Source organism: Narcine bancroftii, chromosome 7 (genome assembly GCF_036971445.1).
Source record: "Narcine bancroftii isolate sNarBan1 chromosome 7, sNarBan1.hap1, whole genome shotgun sequence".
Taxonomy (NCBI): Eukaryota; Metazoa; Chordata; class Chondrichthyes; order Torpediniformes; family Narcinidae; genus Narcine; species Narcine bancroftii.
The window spans coordinates 206,516,449-206,534,827 of NC_091475.1; the positions used below are offsets into that span (position 1 = coordinate 206,516,449).

At 44.2% G+C, this 18,379-nt stretch overlaps 1 protein-coding gene across 2 annotated transcripts in view; it reads left to right on the top strand.

The window, feature by feature from the left end:
- Positions 1–18,379, top strand: part of clns1a (chloride channel, nucleotide-sensitive, 1A) — a 63,151-nt gene that overhangs the window by 19,693 nt on the left and 25,079 nt on the right. The window lies entirely within an intron of this gene.

Sequence of the window (18,379 nt, forward strand, 5' to 3'; positions counted from 1 at the left end):
AATCTTTAAATAACTATTAAACATTGAAAAAGGAATAAGCCGATTATTGTATAATGGAGTTAAAATTGATAATTTATCTTTCGACCTTCAAATTTTATTTTTTTTAAATCCAAATCTAATAAATGTTTCCGTATTGGCATATCATATTCCTGTAATAAAATCAAATTCCAACAGAATATAAATTCATATAATTCATTCCGTTCTAGATAGACATGATATCTCCACCTTTGCCCAACTAGGAGGTTGATCCAAATCCATCAGTCTATTAATAAACTTCAACTGAGCTGCCTCATAATAATTTTGAAAATGTGGCAATTGTAAGCCACCCAATGCATATTTCCAAGTAAGTTTGTGAAACACTACTCGAGCTAATTTACCTTTCCACAAAAACTCTCGTACTGCTTTATTCAAATCCTGAAAAAAACTCTTTGAAAGTAAACAAGGATTTGATTGAAATAAATATTGAATTTGAGAAAAGATATCTTAATACAATTAACACATCCAATTAGAATTAATGGAAGATCTTTCCATTTGGTTAAGTCTGCTTTAATCCGCCTCAATATAGGTACATAATTTAATTGATATAACGATTGATAGTCATTGTCCACAAACATACCTAAGTATTTGATTTTATTCGTCCATCTTAATTTTGTAATATTTTTAAATTCAGAATAGTCTTCTACTCCAACTGTCAAAATTTCTCTTTTATCCCAGTTAACTTTATATCCCGACAATTCTCCAAATTTCGATAAACACTCCTGTAACTGTTTCAGCGATCTCTCAGGCTCTGTCAAATATATCAACACATCGTCTGCAAATAGATTAATTTTATATTCTTCTTCCTTAATCCTCATCCCTCTAATATCCTCATTTTGTCTAATAGCCTGTGCTAACGGTTCTATAGCCAATGCAAATAGGGCTGGCGACAATGGGCAGTTGATCGAGTCATTTTAAAAGATAAAGATGTCTGTCCATTTGTCACCACCCTAGCAATTGAATTCATATATAAGGCCTTAACCTAACCAATAAAGAAAGGGCCAAATTTAAATTTCTCTAATACCTTAAATAAAAAGTCCCATTCAACCCTATCAAAAGCTTTTTCGGCATCTAGTGCAACTACCATAGGATGATTAGGTTGCTGCTGATATGCATTGATCAAAGTAAGCAATCTGAGGCATTTCTATTCTTAATAAAACCTGTTTGATCAATATGTACTAATTTAGGTAAATATTTAGCAAGTCTGTTAGCTAATATTTTCGCCATAATTTTATCGTCTACATTCAATAAAGAAATAGGTCTATATGAAGATTCCTGTAAGGGATCTCTGTCTTTCTTTGGGATAACAGTTATTAAAGCATTCGAACACGTTTCTGGTAACTTCTGATCTTCAGTAACTTGATTTAACACTTTCCCAAATATATTAGAAAATTTGTCGTAAAAAAGTTTATAGAATTCCACAAGAAACCCATTATCTCCTGGGGACTTACCATTAGGCATTTCCTGAATAGCTTCCTTGATTTCAAAATCCGTAAATGGAGATTCCAACTCCTGAATAACTTTCTCATCTAGTACCGGTAACATTAATTTAGATAAGTAAGAATCAATAGAACCATTATCCTGTTTCCCCTCAGAAGTATATAATTTTTGATAAAATGAATAAAACTGATCATTAATTTCCTGAGGCTTATAGGTGATTATTGAATTCTTCCTAGCAGCATTAATTGTCCGAGACACCTGTTCAGCTTTCAATTGCCAGGCAAGTACTTTGTGAGCCCTTTCCCCCAACTCAAAATAACATTGTTTAGATCTATTAATTAAGCACTCAAACTGGTAAGTTTGTAAATATTATAATGTAATTTTAACTTTGCTAATATGGCTTTTTTATCTTCTATTATATCTTTCTGAAAATCTTTCTCTTGTTCAGCAATCTGATTTTCCAACTGTAAATTTTCTGCCCTATATTGTTTCTTAACTTTCGTAGAATAGCTAATGATCTGTCCCCTCAAATAAGCTTTTAAAGCATCCTATACTACCAAATGACTCTTTACAAAAATTAACATTTTCAGTAAAAAAATAAAGAAATATGTTCTTTAACAAAGGTAACAAACTTTTTTTCAATAACATTGCATTAAACCTCCATCTAGATGTTGAATGTACTATCTCCAAACTTTCACAAGAGAAAAATAATAATGAATGATCTGATATAATTCTAATTTTATATTCAGTTCACCCTGAAGATGTGCTGATACCAAAAATAAATCAATTCTGGAAAACTAATCATGCCTTGAAGAATATAAAGAAAAATCTTTCTCTGTAGGATTAACATTTCTCCAAATATCTACCAAATTTAAATCTTTCATTAACGCATTAAGTTGTATTGCCATCTTTGACTTATTTATATTCTTTGGATTTCTATCTAATAGAGGATCCAAAACACAATTGAAATCACCACCCACTAAAATATTCTCATTAGCCTGATTTAACAAGAAAAAAACTTCTGAACTAAGCTGCTCATCATCTATATTGGGTGCATATAAATTAAGCAGTGTCCAAAATAGTGGAAAAATTTTACAATGAACTCTTAAAACTCTACCATCACTTCCTTCAGTAGATTTCAGTTCAAATGGTAAATTCTTATGAATTAAAATCGCTACTCCTTTTGCTTTAGAATTAAAAGAAGAATAAAAAACTTGACCAACCCAGTCTCTTTTCAATTTCAAATGTTCTTTCTCAGTCAAATGTGTTTCTTGTAAAAAAGCAATATCAATTTTCATCTTTTTTATATACGCCAATACTCTTTCTCTTTATTGGGTTATTTAATCCCTGAACATTAAAAGTTGCGAAGTTAAATTTAGACATAATTTTAACTATAAGTAAATACACACACTAAAAAATTAAACTCTATAAAATAATGCTCCCCTTTGTAATCCTTCAAAAAGGAAAAAAAAGGAGGAAAAAAAACCCTCTTAAAAAAAAATTCAAAACAAAAATATTTTTTAAAAAAACACACAAACAAAAACACCCAAAGGTAGTATTACCCTAAAAAACTGGGTGTGGGAAACCCACTGGTGACAGATGACTTACAAAGTTTTCAGTGTCATCCACCCACCTTCCCCCCCCCCCCCCCCAGTCGGATACATATTTATTATATAGATAAACACATTCAAATATTGACTATAGCTTCAACCCAGTAACTCCAAACCCAACGATTGATTTGGATCTTCGATATCAAGAGGATTCTGTATTTCTTCTTTCTTTCCATTCTTCCCATTCTTTCCGTTTCCATTTAATCTCCTTTTAGGGGACAAAGGCAAAAAATGACCATTTCTATTCAATTCCGGCAGAGAGTTCGCAAAAACTAAGGCATCATGATCATTTTCAAAAAATTGAGATTGAAAGTTTCCATAAAAAAACCTTCAAATTTGCAGAGTAACGAAAAGCGAACTTATAATCTTTTCGCCACAGAACATCTTTAGCCGTATTGAATTCTCGCCGTCTACAAATAACTTCCTGGCTCAAATCAGCATAAAAAAACACTGTTATTTTGAACCATTAATAGGGATTGATTTTGTCCTGCTTTTTGTACTGCCATACATAAAATCATTTCTCTATCCTGGTATTTTAAACAACGAATCAAAACTTCTCTCGGCGGTTGTCCTGGAAGCGGTTTTCTTCTCAGAGCTCTATGAGCCCTATCTAACTCCAGACCTTCAGGAAAGAACTCTTTACCCAAAACTTCTGGGATCCAGTGTTTAAAGAATGTTATAGAATCAGAGCCTTCAATATCTTCTGGAAGACCAACTATCTTCACATTATTTCTCCGACTCTGATTTTCCAAAGAATCAATCTTCTTCAATAAGTCTCTTTTTTGAATTCCCCGATCTACGAAAGATCCTTCCACTTTTTCTAATTTTTCTCTATTACGCCCCACTTCACTTTGACACTCAGAGAAAGCCGTCTCAATTTTCTTAAAATTATCTTGTACAGTATCAACAGATTTTATACATCTATTAATGTCACTTTTGACTACATTCGAATCTCGCTTCTTATTTGACATTTCTTCACATAAAGTATGTATCTTCATTTTCACCTCCATAAATCCTTGATCCATTTGATCTGATATTTGTTTTGACATATTACCCATCTGATAGGCAATCCCTTCCCGAACTGTAAATACTGGATCCATTCCAGATTCCGATTCCACTTTTTGAGGTTTACCTTCATAGGTTGCTGGCTCCCCCTGCTGGATGTACTCTGCAAAGGTAAGTCATATCTCTTCTGTCGGTATGGATCCCTTGGCCGTGCGGCTGCAGGTCTGGACACCCAACGCTGGCACTCCGACTTCTTTGGGGCACTGGCGTTCGGGCTCCCCTGCAGCCCACACCTTATCCAGGAGCTCCCGGACCCGCGACGCTCCACGCAGTCCGGGCAAAGGCATGGGGTGCGTCGGAGTGTCTTCCGACACTACTCAATGCGTCCCCAGGCCGCCTGGCAAGATCGTGGGGCCGCGGGTCTCCCTGTCGACTGTGTCGTCCGCGCACACGGCTTCACGTGCGCACGGATCGGCAGCAGCCAAACTCACCAAGGTTCCGGCGCCATCTTGCGGGAGCAAGGTCGGCACCAGGTCAAAATCGGTCAGGCTGGGGTCCTCTGGACCTTAGGAATTTCGACTCCAAGGATTCCACTGTAAAGGTAGGCCTCAATTCTTCCGTACTTTTAAATGGCAATTTCTTTTGAAGTTGAGCCTTAGATTTTGTTTTTACATTAGTTGCCATAGTAATTTACTATTGTTTAAAAAATTTAAAATATTATTTTTAACTAATTTTAAACAACTTAAAGTCGAGCGTTTAATGTTCCAGCTGGGAGAAGGTGGAATACACGTCTTGCCTTTACACCATCTTGCCACGCCCCCAGGCCATTAACTACCCTGAAGTATTTTCTTGTCCTGAGAGTTGGCGCCTCCATGCCAGGCAGTGATGCAAACGGTCAGAATGCTCTCCATGATACACCTGTAGAACTTTGAGTCTTCAGTGACGTACCAAATCTCCTCAGACACTTCACAAGGTATAGCCGCTGGCAAGCCTTCTTTGTGATTGCATCACCGCCAAGGTGCCATGGATCCATGCCTCATGACTTTTGGATGAGACTACCATGGGGGACCTTGTCAAATTCCTCACTACAATCTATGAGCACTGCACCCTAGTCTCCTCATTTGAGCAAAACCCTTAAGCATCCTCTGGAATTCTGCATCTGCTTCGTATAGTTCTGAGTTTGTACCATTCTGCAGGAAAGACCACAGTCTGTGGTACCATTATGTAGCCGAGGGTGTACTTCACTGCTATAGGTGTTGATGTTTATCACGGTTTACACAAAGCCTTCTGTACATGACTGGCAGGTGTATTTGCAGTAATCCAAATCTGACCACACTTCCAAAGTGAAGATGTTTGTTGAGATGAGGAAAGGTATCTTTAATCGGGAAAGGATGTAAAAAAGACTGAAGACTGCTATGGGACTGGAGGGATTGAATTTCAAGGAAGGAGTTTGAGTGCTGACTTTATAAAGGTAAATAAAATTAGGGATTATAGTAAGATTAATGGTTGCCTCATAGTTCCATCATTATCTAAAGGATAGAGGTTTAAGGTGAAAGAGAAAAGATTTAGAAGGGACCCAGAGGATGGTGGGTACATGAACCTTAGAATGCTACAGCAGAGAAACAGGCCCTTTGACCCATCTAGTCTGTGACATTATTCTGCCCTGCCCCATTGACCTGCACCCGGACCACACCCCTCCCATCCATGTTCCTATCCAAATTTAAATGTCGAAATCAAGCCCATGCCCACCACTTCAGCTGACAGCTTGTTCTGTACTCTCACCACTCTCTGCGTTCCAAAGTTCCCCAAATGCCCGTTCTGTACTCTCACCACTCTCTGCATTCGAAAGTTCCCTAAATGCCTGTTCTGTACTCTCACCACTCTCTGCGTTCCAAAGTTCCCCAAATTCCCGTTCTGTACTCTTGCCGCTCTCTGTGTTCCAAAGTTCCCCAAATGCCTGTTCTGTACTCTTACCACTCTCTGCATTCGAAAGTTCCCTAAATGCCTGTTCTGTACTCTCACCACTCTGCGTTCCAAAGTTCCCCAAGTGCCTGTTCTGTACTCTCATCACTCTCTGCGTTCCAAAGTTCCCCAAATGCCCGTTCTGTACTCTCACCACTCTCTGCGTTCCACAGTTCCCCAAATGCCTGTTCTGTACTCTCACCACTCTCTGCGTTCCAAAGTTCCCCAAATGCCCGTTCTGTACTCTCACCAATCTCTGCGATCCAAAGTTCCCCAAATGCCTGTTCTGTACTCTCACCACTCTCTGTGTTCCAAAGTTCCCCCAATGCCTGTTCTGTACTCTTACCACTCTCTGTGTTTCAAAGTTCCCCAAATGCCTGTTCTGTACTCTCACCACTCTCTGTGTTCCAAAGTTCCCCAAATGCCTGTTCTGTACTCTCACCACTCTATGTGTTCCAAAGTTCCCCAAATGCCTGTTCTGTACTCTTACCACTCTCTGCGTTCCAAAGTTCCCCAAATGCCTGTTCTGTACTCTCACCACTCTCTGTGTTCCAAAGTTCCCTAAATGCCTGTTCTGTACTCTTACCACTCTCTGTGTTCCAAAGTTCCCTAAATGCCTGTTCTGTACTCTCACCACTCTCTGTGTTCCAAAGTTCCCTAAATGCCTGTTCTGTACTCTTACCACTCTCTGTGTTCCAAAGTTCCCTAAATGCCTGTTCTGTACTCTCACCACTCTCTGTGTTCCAAAGTTCCCTAAATGCCTGTTCTGTACTCTTACCACTCTCTGTGTTCCAAAGTTCCCCAAATGCCTGTTCTGTACTCTCACCACTCTCTGTGTTCCAAAGTTCCCCAAATGCCTGTTCTGTACTCTCACCACTCTCTGTGTTCCAAAGTTCCCCAAATGCCTGTTCTGTACTCTCACCACTCTCTGTGTTCCAAAGTTCCCCAAATGCCTGTTCTGTACTCTTACCACTCTGTGTTCCAAAGTTCCCCAAATGCCTGTTCTGTACTCTTACCACTCTCTGTGTTCCAAAGTTCCCCAAATGCCTGTTCTGTACTCTTACCACTCTCTGTGTTCCAAAGTTCCCCAAATGCCTGTTCTGTACTCTCACCACTCTCTGTGTTCCAAAGTTCCCCAAATGCCTGTTCTGTACTCTTACCACTCTCTGTGTTCCAAAGTTCCCCAAATGCCCGTTCTGTACTCTTACCACTCTCTGTGTTCCAAAGTTCCCCAAATGCCTGTTCTGTACTCTCACCACTCTCTGTGTTCCAAAGTTCCCCAAATGCCTGTTCTGTACTCTCACCACTCTCTGTGTTCCAAAGTTCCCCAAATGCCTGTTCTGTACTCTTACCACTCTCTGTGTTCCAAAGTTCCCCAAATGCCTGTTCTGTACTCTCACCACTCTCTGCGATCCAAAGTTCCCCAAATGCCCGTTCTGTACTCTCACCACTCTCTGTGTTCCAAAGTTCCCCAAATGCCTGTTCTGTACTCTTACCACTATCTGTGTTCCAAAGTTCCCCAAATGCCTGTTCTGTACTCTCACCACTCTCTGTGTTCCAAAGTTCCCCAAATGCCTGTTCTGTACTCTCACCACTCTCTGTGTTCCAAAGTTCCCCAAATGCCCGTTCTGTACTCTCACCACTCTCTGTGTTCCAAAGTTCCCCAAATGCCCGTTCTGTACTCTCACCACTCTCTGTGTTCCAAAGTTCCCTAAATGCCTGTTCTGTACTCTTACCACTCTCTGTGTTCCAAAGTTCCCTAAAAGCCTGTTCTGTACTCTCACCACTCTCTGTGTTCCAAAGTTCCCCAAATGCCCGTTCTGTACTCTCACCACTCTCTGTGTTCCAAAGTTCCCCAAATGCCTGTTCTGTACTCTTACCACTCTCTGCGATCCAAAGTTCCCCAAATGCCCGTTCTGTACTCTCACCACTCTCTGTGTTCCAAAGTTCCCTAAATGCCTGTTCTGTACTCTTACCACTCTCTGTGTTCCAAAGTTCCCTAAATGCCTGTTCTGTACTCTCACCACTCTCTGTGTTCCAAAGTTCCCCAAATGCCTGTTCTGTACTCTTACCACTCTCTGTGTTCCAAAGTTCCCCAAATGCCCGTTCTGTACTCTCACCACTCTCTGCGATCCAAAGTTCCCCAAATGCCTGTTCTGTACTCTCACCACTATCTGTGTTACAAAGTTCCCCAAATGCCTGTACTGTACTCTTACCACTCTCTGTGTTCCAAAGTTCCCCAAATGACCTTTCTGTACTCTTACCACTCTGTGCGTTCCAAAGTTCCCCAAATGCCCGTTCTGTACTCTCACCACTCTCAGTGTTCCAAAGTTCCCCAAATGCCTGTTCTGTACTCTCACCACTCTCTGTGTTCCAAAGTTCCCCAAATGCCTGTTCTGTACTCTTACCACTCTCTGCGTTCCAAAGTTCCCCAAATGCCTGTTCTGTAGCCTCACCACTCTCTGCGATCCAAAGTTCCCCAAATACCCGTTCTGTACTCTTACCACTCTCTGTGTTCCAAAGTTCCCCAAATGCCTGTTCTGTACTCTCACCACTCTCTGCGATCCAAAGTTCCCCAAATGCCTGTTCTGTACCCTCACCACTCTCTGCGATCCAAAGTTCCCCAAATGCCCGTTCTGTACTCTTACCACTCTCTGTGTTCCAAAGTTCCCCAAATGCCTGTTCTGTACTCTCACCACTCTCTGCGATCCAAAGTTCCCCAAATGCCTGTTCTGTACCCTCACCACTCTCTGCGATCCAAAGTTCCCCAAATGCCCGTTCTGTACTCTTACCACTCTCTGTGTTCCAAAGTTCCCTAAATGCCCGTTCTGTACTCTCACCACTCTCTGTGTTCCAAAGTTCCCCAAATGCCTGTTCTGTACTCTCACCACTCTCTGTGTTCCAAAGTTCCCCAAATGCCTCTTCTGTACTCTCACCACTCTCTATGTTCCAAAGTTCCCTAAATGCCTGTTCTGTACTCTCACCACTCTCTGTGTTCCAAAGTTCCCCAAATGCCTGTTCTGTACTCTTACCACTCTCTGTGTTCCAAAGTTCCCCAAATGCCTGTTCTGTACTCTCACCACTCTCTGTGTTCCAAAGTTCCCCAAATGCCTGTTCTGTACTCTTACCACTCTGTGTTCCAAAGTTCCCTAAATGCCTGTTCTGTACTCTCACCACTCTCTGTGTTCCAAAGTTACCTAAATGCCCGTTCTGTACTCTCACCACTCTCTGTGTTCCAAAGTCCCCCAAATGCCTGTTCTGTACTCTCCCCACTCTCTGTGTTCCAAAGTTCCCCAAATGCCTGTTCTGTACTCTCACCACTCTCTGTGTTCCAAAGTTCCCTAAATGCCCGTTCTGTACTCTCACCACTCTCTGTGTTCCAAAGTTCCCCAAATGCCTGTTCTGTACTCTCCCCACTCTCTGTGTTCCAAAGTTCCCTAAATGCCTGTTCTGTACTCTCACCACTCTCTGTGTTCCAAAGTTCCCTAAATGCCTGTTCTGTACTCTCACCACTCTCTGTGTTCCAAAGTTCCCCAAATGCCTGTTCTGTACACTACCCACTCTCTGTGTTCCAAAGTTCCCTAAATGCCTGTTCTGTACTCTCACCACTCTCTGTGTTCCAAAGTTCCCTAAATGCCTGTTCTGTACTCTCACCACTCTCTGTGTTCCAAAGTTCCCTAAATGCCCGTTCTGTACTCTCACCACTCTCTGTGTTCCAAAGTTCCCCAAATGCCTGTTCTGTACTCTCACCACTCTCTGTGTTCCAAAGTTCCCCAAATGCCTGTTCTGTACTCACACCACTCTCTGCGTTCCAAAGTTCCCCAAATACCCGTTCTGTACTCTCACTACTCTCTGTGTTCCAAAGTTCCCCAAATGCCTGTTCTGTACTCTCCCCACTCTCTGTGTTCCAAAGTTCCCTAAATGCCTGTTCTGTACTCTCACCACTCTCTGCGATCCAAAGTTCCCCAAATGCCCGTTCTGTACTCTCACCACTCTATGTGTTCCAAAGTTCCCCAAATGCCTGTTCTGTACTCTCACCACTCTCTGTGTTACAAAGTTCCCTAAATGCTTGTTCTGTACTCTCACCACTCTCTGTGTTCCAAAGTTCCCCAAATGCCTGTTCTGTACTCTCCCCACTCTCTGTGTTCCAAAGTTCCCCAAATGCCTGTTCTGTACTCTCACCACTCTCTGTGTTCCAAAGTTCCCCAAATGCCTGTTCTGTACTCTCACCACTCTCTGTGTTCCAAAGTTCCCCAAATGCCTGTTCTGTACTCTCACCACTCTCTGTGTTCCAAAGTTCCCCAAATACCCGTTCTGTACTCTCACTACTCTCTGTGTTCCAAAGTTCCCCAAATGCCTGTTCTGTACTCTCACCACTCTCTGCGTTCCAAAGTTCCCCAAATGCCCGTTCTGTACTCTTACCAATCTCTGTGTTCCAAAGTTCCCCAAATGCCTGTTCTGTACTCTCACCACTCTCTGTGTTCCAAAGTTCCCCAAATGCCTGTTCTGTACTCTCACCACTCTCTGCGTTCCAAAGTTCCCCAAATGCCCGTTCTGTACTCTCACTACTCTCTGTGTTCCAAAGTTCCCCAAATGCCTGTTCTGTACTCTCACCACTCTCTGCGTTCCAAAGTTCCCCAAATGCCCGTTCTGTACTCTTACCAAAATCTGTGTTCCAAAGTTCCCCAAATGCCTGTTCTGTACTCTCACCACTCTCTGTGTTCCAAAGTTCCCCAAATGCCTGTTCTGTACTCTCACCACTCTCTGTGTTCCAAAGTTCCCCAAATGCCTGTTCTGTACTCTCACCACTCTCTGTGTTCCAAAGTTCCCTAAATGCCTGTTCTGTACTCTCACCACTCTCTGTGTTCCAAAGTTCCCTAAATGCCTGTTCTGTACTCTCACCACTCTCTGCGATCCAAAGTTCCCCAAATGCCCGTTCTGTACTCTCACCACTCTCTGTGTTCCAAAGTTCCCCAAATGCCCGTTCTGTATTCTCACCACTCTCTGTGTTCCAAAGTTCCCCAAATGCCTGTTCTGTACTCTCCCCACTCTCTGTGTTCCAAAGTTCCCTAAATGTCTGTTCTGTACTCTCACCACTCTCTGCGATCCAAAGTTCCCCAAATGCCCGTTCTGTACTCTCACCACTCTCTGTGTTCCAAAGTTCCCCAAATGCCTGTTCTGTACTCTCACCACTCTCTGTGTTCCAGTTCCCTAAATGCCTGTTCTGTACTCTCACCACTCTCTGTGTTCCAAAGTTCCCCAAATGCCTGTTCTGTACTCTCCCCACTCTCTGTGTTCCAAAGTTCCCCAAATGCCTGTTCTGTACTCTCACCACTCTCTGCGATCCAAAGTTCCCCAAATGCCTGTTCTGTACTCTCACCACTCTCTGTGTTCCAAAGTTCCCCAAATGCCTGTTCTGTACTCTCACCACTCTCTGTGTTCCAAAGTTCCCCAAATGCCTGTTCTGTACTCACACCACTCTCTGCGTTCCAAAGTTCCCCAAATACCCGTTCTGTACTCTCACTACTCTCTGTGTTCCAAAGTTCCCCAAATGCCTGTTCTGTACTCTCCCCACTCTCTGTGTTCCAAAGTTCCCTAAATGCCTGTTCTGTACTCTCACCACTCTCTGCGATCCAAAGTTCCCCAAATGCCCGTTCTGTACTCTCACCACTCTATGTGTTCCAAAGTTCCCCAAATGCCTGTTCTGTACTCTCACCACTCTCTGTGTTACAAAGTTCCCTAAATGCCTGTTCTGTACTCTCACCACTCTCTGTGTTCCAAAGTTCCCCAAATGCCTGTTCTGTACTCTCACCACTCTCTGTGTTCCAAAGTTCCCCAAATGCCTGTTCTGTACTCTCACCACTCTCTGTGTTCCAAAGTTCCCCAAATGCCTGTTCTGTACTCTCACCACTCTCTGTGTTCCAAAGTTCCCCAAATGCCTGTTCTGTACTCTCACCACTCTCTGTGTTCCAAAGTTCCCCAAATACCCGTTCTGTACTCTCACTACTCTCTGTGTTCCAAAGTTCCCCAAATGCCTGTTCTGTACTCTCACCACTCTCTGCGTTCCAAAGTTCCCCAAATGCCCGTTCTGTACTCTTACCAATCTCTGTGTTCCAAAGTTCCCCAAATGCCTGTTCTGTACTCTCACCACTCTCTGTGTTCCAAAGTTCCCCAAATGCCTGTTCTGTACTCTCACCACTCTCTGCGTTCCAAAGTTCCCCAAATGCCCGTTCTGTACTCTCACTACTCTCTGTGTTCCAAAGTTCCCCAAATGCCTGTTCTGTACTCTCACCACTCTCTGCGTTCCAAAGTTCCCCAAATGCCCGTTCTGTACTCTTACCAAAATCTGTGTTCCAAAGTTCCCCAAATGCCTGTTCTGTACTCTCACCACTCTCTGTGTTCCAAAGTTCCCCAAATGCCTGTTCTGTACTCTCACCACTCTCTGTGTTCCAAAGTTCCCCAAATGCCTGTTCTGTACTCTCACCACTCTCTGTGTTCCAAAGTTCCCTAAATGCCTGTTCTGTACTCTCACCACTCTCTGTGTTCCAAAGTTCCCTAAATGCCTGTTCTGTACTCTCACCACTCTCTGCGATCCAAACTTCCCCAAATGCCCGTTCTGTACTCTCACCACTCTCTGTGTTCCAAAGTTCCCCAAATGCCCGTTCTGTATTCTCACCACTCTCTGTGTTCCAAAGTTCCCCAAATGCCTGTTCTGTACTCTCCCCACTCTCTGTGTTCCAAAGTTCCCTAAATGTCTGTTCTGTACTCTCACCACTCTCTGCGATCCAAAGTTCCCCAAATGCCCGTTCTGTACTCTCACCACTCTCTGTGTTCCAAAGTTCCCCAAATGCCTGTTCTGTACTCTCACCACTCTCTGTGTTCCAGTTCCCTAAATGCCTGTCTGTACTCTCACCACTCTCTGTGTTCCAAAGATCCCCAAATGCCTGTTCTGTACTCTCCCCACTCTCTGTGTTCCAAAGTTCCCCAAATGCCTGTTCTGTACTCTCACCACTCTCTGCGATCCAAAGTTCCCCAAATGCCTGTTCTGTACTCTCACCACTCTCTGTGTTCCAAAGTTCCCCAAATGCCTGTTCTGTACTCTCACCACTCTCTGTGTTCCAAAGTTCCCCAAATGCCTGTTCTGTACTCTCACCACTCTCTGTGTTCCAAAGTTCCCTAAATGCCTGTTCTGTACTCTCACCACTCTCTGCGATCCAAAGTTCCCCAAATGCCCGTTCTGTACTCTCACCACTCTCTGTGTTCCAAAGTTCCCCAAATGCCCGTTCTGTATTCTCACCACTCTCTGCGTTCCAAAGTTCCCCAAATGCCTGTTCTGTACTCTCACCACTCTCTGCGTTCCAAAGTTCCCCAAATGCCCGTTCTGTATTCTCACCACTCTCTGTGTTCCAAAGTTCCCCAAATGCCTGTTCTGTACTCTCACCACTCTCTGTGTTCCAAAGTTCCCTAAATGCCTGTTCTGTACTCTCACCACTCTCTGTGTTCCAAAGTTCCCTAAATGCCTGTTCTGTACTCTCACCACTCTCTGTGTTCCAAAGTTCCCCAAATGCCTGTTCTGTACTCTCACCACTCTCTGTGTTCCAAATTTCCCCAAATGCCTGTTCTGTACTCTTACCACTCTCTGCGTTCCAAAGTTCCCCAAATGCCTGTTCTGTACTCTCACCACTCTCTGCGATACAAAGTTCCCCAAATGCCTGTTCTGTACTCTCACCACTCTCTGCGTTCCAAAGTTCCCTAAATGCCTGTTCTGTACTCTCACCACTCTCTGTGTTCCAAAGTTCCCCAAATGCCTGTTCTGTACTCTCCCCACTCTCTGTGTTCCAAAGTTCCCTAAATGCCTGTTCTGTACTCTCACCACTCTCTGTGTTCCAAAGTTCCCCAAATGCCTGTTCTGTACTCTTACCACTCTCTGTGTTCCAAAGTTCCCCAAATGCCTGTTCTGTACTCTCCCCACTCTCTGTGTTCCAAAGTTCCCCAAATGCCTGTTCTGTACTCTCCCCACTCTCTGTGTTCCAAAGTTCCCTAAATGCCTGTTCTGCACTCTCACCACTCTCTGTGTTCCAAAGTTCCCCAAATGCCTGTTCTGTACTCTCACCACTCTCTGTGTTCCAAAGTTCCCTAAATGCCTGTTCTGTACTCTCACCACTCTCTGTGTTCCAAAGTTCCCTAAATGCCTGTTCTGTACTCTCACCACTCTCTGTGTTCCAAAGTTCCCCAAATGCCTGTTCTGTACTCTCACCACTCTCTGTGTTCCAAAGTTCCCCAAATGCCTGTTCTGTACTCTTACCACTCTCTGCGTTCCAAAGTTCCCCAAATGCCTGTTCTGTACTCTCACCACTCTCTGCGATCCAAAGTTCCCCAAATGCCCGTTCTGTACTCTTACCACTCTCTGCGTTCCAAAGTTCCCCAAATGCCTGTTCTGTACTCTCACCACTCTCTGCGTTCCAAAGTTCCCTAAATGCCCGTTCTGTACTCTCACCACTCTCTGTGTTCCAAAGTTCCCCAAATGCCTGTTCTGTACTCTCCCCACTCTCTGTGTTCCAAAGTTCCCTAAATGCCTGTTCTGTACTCTCACCACTCTCTGTGTTCCAAAGTTCCCCAAATGCCTGCTCTGTACTCTTACCACTCTCTGTGTTCCAAAGTTCCCCAAATGCCTGTTCTGTACTCTCCCCACTCTCTGTGTTCCAAAGTTCCCCAAATGCCTGTTCTGTACTCTCCCCACTCTCTGTGTTCCAAAGTTCCCTAAATGCCTGTTCTGTACTCTCACCACTCTCTGTGTTCCAAAGTTCCCCAAATGCCTGTTCTGTACTCTTACCACTCTCTGTGTTCCAAAGTTCCCCAAATGCCTGTTCTGTACTCTTACCACTCTCTGTGTTCCAAACTTCCCTAAATGCCTGTTCTGTACTCTCACCACTCTCTGTGTTCCAAAGTTCCCCAAATGCCTGTTCTGTACTCTTACCACTCTCTGTGTTCCAAAGTTCCCTAAATGCCTGTTCTGTACTCTCACCACTCTCTGTGTTCCAAAGTTCCCTAAATGCCCGTTCTGTACTCTCACCACTCTCTGTGTTCCAAAGTTCCCCAAATGCCTGTTCTGTACTCTCCCCACTCTCTGTGTTCCAAAGTTCCCTAAATGCCCGTTCTGTACTCTCACCACTCTCTGTGTTCCAAAGTTCCCCAAATGCCTGTTCTGTACTCTCCCCACTCTCTGTGTTCCAAAGTTCCCCAAATGCCTGTTCTGTACTCTCACCACTCTCTGTGTTCCAAAGTTCCCTAAATGCCCGTTCTGTACTCTCACCACTCTCTGTGTTCCAAAGTTCCCCAAATGCCTGTTCTGTACTCTCCCCACTCTCTGTGTTCCAAAGTTCCCTAAATGCCCGTTCTGTACTCTCACCACTCTCTGTGTTCCAAAGTTCCCCAAATGCCTGTTCTGTACACTACCCACTCTCTGTGTTCCAAAGTTCCCTAAATGCCTGTTCTGTACTCTCACCACTCTCTGTGTTCCAAAGTTCCCTAAATGCCTGTTCTGTACTCTCACCACTCTCTGTGTTCCAAAGTTCCCTAAATGCCCGTTCTGTACTCTCACCACTCTCTGTGTTCCAAAGTTCCCCAAATGCCTGTTCTGTACTCTCACCACTCTCTGTGTTCCAAAGTTCCCCAAATGCCTGTTCTGTACTCTCACCACTCTCTGCGTTCCAAAGTTCCCCAAATACCCGTTCTGTACTCTCACTACTCTCTGTGTTCCAAAGTTCCCCAAATGCCTGTTCTGTACTCTCACCACTCTCTGCGTTCCAAAGTTCCCCAATTGCCCGTTCAGTACTCTTACCAATCTCTGTGTTCCAAAGTTCCCCAAATGCCTTTTCTGTACTCTCACCACTCTCTGTGTTCCAAAGTTCCCCAAATGCCTGTTCTGTACTCTCACCACTCTCTGCGTTCCAAAGTTCCCCAAATGCCCGTTCTGTACTCTCACTACTCTCTGTGTTCCAAAGTTCCCCAAATGCCTGTTCTGTACTCTCACCACTCTCTGCGTTCCAAAGTTCCCCAAATGCCCGTTCTCTACTCTTACCAATCTCTGTGTTCGAAAGTTCCCCAAATGCCTGTTCTGTACTCTCACCACTCTCTGTGTTCCAAAGTTCCCCAAATGCCTGTTCTGTACTCTCACCACTCTCTGTGTTCCAAAGTTCCCCAAATGCCTGTTCTGTACTCTCACCACTCTCTGTGTTCCAAAGTTCCCTAAATGCCTGTTCTGTACTCTCACCACTCTCTGTGTTCCAAAGTTCCCTAAATGCCTGTTCTGGACTCTCACCACTCTCTGCGATCCAAAGTTCCCCAAATGCCCGTTCTGTACTCTCCCCACTCTCTGTGTTCCAAAGTTCCCCAAATGCCCGTTCTCTATTCTCACCACTCACTGTGTTCCAAAGTTCCCCAAATGCCTGTTCTGTACTCTCACCACTCTCTGTGTTCCAAAGTTCCCTAAATGCCTGTTCTGTACTCTCACCACTCTCTGTGTTCCAAAGTTCCCCAAATGCCTGTTCTGTACTCTCACCACTCTCTGTGTTCCAAAGTTCCCCAAATGCCTGTTCTGTACTCTCACCACTCTCTGTGTTCCAAAGTTCCCCAAATGCCTGTTCTGTACTCTCACCACTCTCTGTGTTCCAAAGTTCCCCAAATGCCTGTTCTGTACTCTCACCACTCTCTGTGTTCCAAAGTTCCCTAAATGCCTGTTCTGTACTCTCACCACTCTCTGCGATCCAAAGTTCCCAAAATGCCCGTTCTGTACTCTCACCACTCTCTGTGTTCCAAAAGTTCCCCAAATGCCTGTTCTGTACTCTCACCACTCCCTGTGTTCCAAAGTTCCCTAAATGCCTGTTCTGTACTCTCACCACTCTCTGTGTTCCAAAGTTCCCTAAATGCCCGTTCTGTACTCTCACCACTCTCTGTGTTCCAAAGTTCCCCAAATGCCTGTTCTGTACTCTCCCCACTCTCTGTGTTCCAAAGTTCCCTAAATGCCTGTTCTGTACTCTCACCACTCTCTGTGTTCCAAAGTTCCCCATATGCCCGTTCTGTACTCTCCCCACTCTCTGTGTTCCAAAGTTCCCTAAATGCCTGTTCTGTACTCTCACCACTCTCTGTGTTCCAAAGTTCCCTAAATGCCCGTTCTGTACTCTCACCACTCTCTGTGTTCCAAAGTTCCCTAAATGCCTGTTCTGTACTCTCACCACTCTCTGTGTTCCAAAGTTCCCTAAATGCCTGTTCTGTACTCTCACCACTCTCTGTGTTCCAAAGTTCCCCAAATGCCTGTTCTGTACTCTCCCCACTCTCTGTGTTCCAAAGTTCCCTAAATGCCTGTTCTGTACTCTCACCACTCTCTGTGTTCCAAAGTTCCCCAAATGCCTGTTCTGTACTCTCCCCACTCTCTGTGTTCCAAAGTTCCCTAAATGCCTGTTCTGTCCTCTCACCACTCTCTGTGTTCCAAAGTTCCCCAAATGCCTGTTCTGTACTCTTACCACTCTCTGTGTTCCAAAGTTCCCTAAATGCCTGTTCTGTACTCTCACCACTCTCTGTGTTCCAAAGTTCCCCAAATGCCTGTTCTGTACTCTTACCACTCTCTGTGTTCCAAAGTTCCCCAAATGCCTGTTCTGTACTCTTACCACTCTCTGTGTTCCAAAGTTCCCTAAATGCCTGTTCTGTACTCTCACTACTCTCTGTGTTCCAAAGTTCCCCAAATGCCTGTTCTGTACTCTTACCACTCTCTGTGTTCCAAAGTTCCCTAAATGCCTGTTCTGTACTCTCACCAATCTCTGTGTTCCAAAGTTCCCTAAATGCCTGTTCTGTACTCTCACCACTCTCTGTGTTCCAAAGTTCCCCAAATGCCTGTTCTGTACTCTCACCACTCTCTGTGTTCCAAAGTTCCCCAAATGCCTGTTCTGTACTCTCACCACTCTCTGTGTTCCAAAGTTCCCCAAATGCCTGTTCTGTACTCTCACCACTCTCTGTGTACCAAAGTTCCCTAAATGCCTGTTCTGTACTCTCACCACTCTCTGTGTTCCAAAGTTCCCCAAATGCCTGTTCTGTACTCTTACCACTCCCTGTGTTCCAAAGTTCCCCAAATGCCCGTTCTGTACTCTCACCACTCTCTGCGATCCAAAGTTCCCCAAATGCCTGTTCTGTACTCTCACCACTCTTTGTGTTCCAAAGTTCCCCAAATGCCTGTTCTGTACTCTCACCACTCTCTGTGTTCCAAAGTTCCCCAAATGCCTGTTCTGTACTCTCACCACTCTCTGTGTTCCAAAGTTCCCTAAATGCCCGTT